At 37.6% G+C, this 840-nt stretch overlaps 1 protein-coding gene across 1 annotated transcript in view; it reads left to right on the top strand.

Annotated features, from left to right (window-relative positions):
• The window catches only part of LOC106868227 (polyribonucleotide nucleotidyltransferase 1, mitochondrial), a 208,537-nt gene that overhangs the window by 145,752 nt on the left and 61,945 nt on the right, over positions 1-840 (top strand). The window lies entirely within an intron of this gene.

Here is an 840-nt window from a genome sequence, read left to right as displayed (position 1 = left end):
TCTCTCTCTCTCTCTCTCTCTCTCTCTCTCTCTCTCTCTCTCTCTCTCTCTTTCTCTCACACACACACACACACACACACACACACACACACACATACTCTTTTACTCTTTTACTTGTTTCAGTCATTTGACTGTGGCCATGCTGAAGCACCGCCTTTAGTCAAACAAATTGACCCCAGGACTTATTCTTTGTAAGCCTAGTACTTATTCTATCGGTCCCTTTTGCCGAACTGCTAAGTTACGGGGACATAAACACACCAGCATCGGTTGTCAAGCAATGTTGGGGGAACAAAATCCAGCTGAGGTTGGCTTTGCTATCATTCTTTCAGGTTCAATAAAATAATTGAGCTGTTTCTCCAAACAAGCTGGCCTTGATCCAAGGTTTGAAACCAATATACCTTACTAAAATACAAGCGTTTGAACTCAACTTCTGGCCCATATTTTACCCCTTGCTTGTATCACCATGTAGAATTCAGACAGAGCATCAACTGCACCAGTTTCACCAGTCTGGGAGTCTGGCATGCAAAGCTTATGGGTATTGCCCTCTGCCGCAGAATAGCTTATTTAAAAATCAAAAACTTTATATAAACTATAAACTATAAACTATTCAGTTTCATAAATTTGAAATTCCAGTCCAAATAAACTGCAAAATGGAGGAAAAGAAACTTGAAAATAAATTACCATTTTTTGTCTAAACTGTTTTTAAATTCAATAGCAGTTATGTGTTATTGTTTGCTTGAAATGTACCGACTATATGTTATGTCAGTTGCAGAGTTTGTTAGCAACTTAATGTCTAGGTACCGAAAAAAGAAACAAAAAATTCTGATATTCTAAACTATA

Source organism: Octopus bimaculoides, chromosome 4 (assembly GCF_001194135.2).
Source record: "Octopus bimaculoides isolate UCB-OBI-ISO-001 chromosome 4, ASM119413v2, whole genome shotgun sequence".
Lineage (NCBI taxonomy): Eukaryota > Metazoa > Mollusca > Cephalopoda > Octopoda > Octopodidae > Octopus > Octopus bimaculoides.
This window is presented reverse-complemented; position numbering and strand designations above follow the sequence as displayed.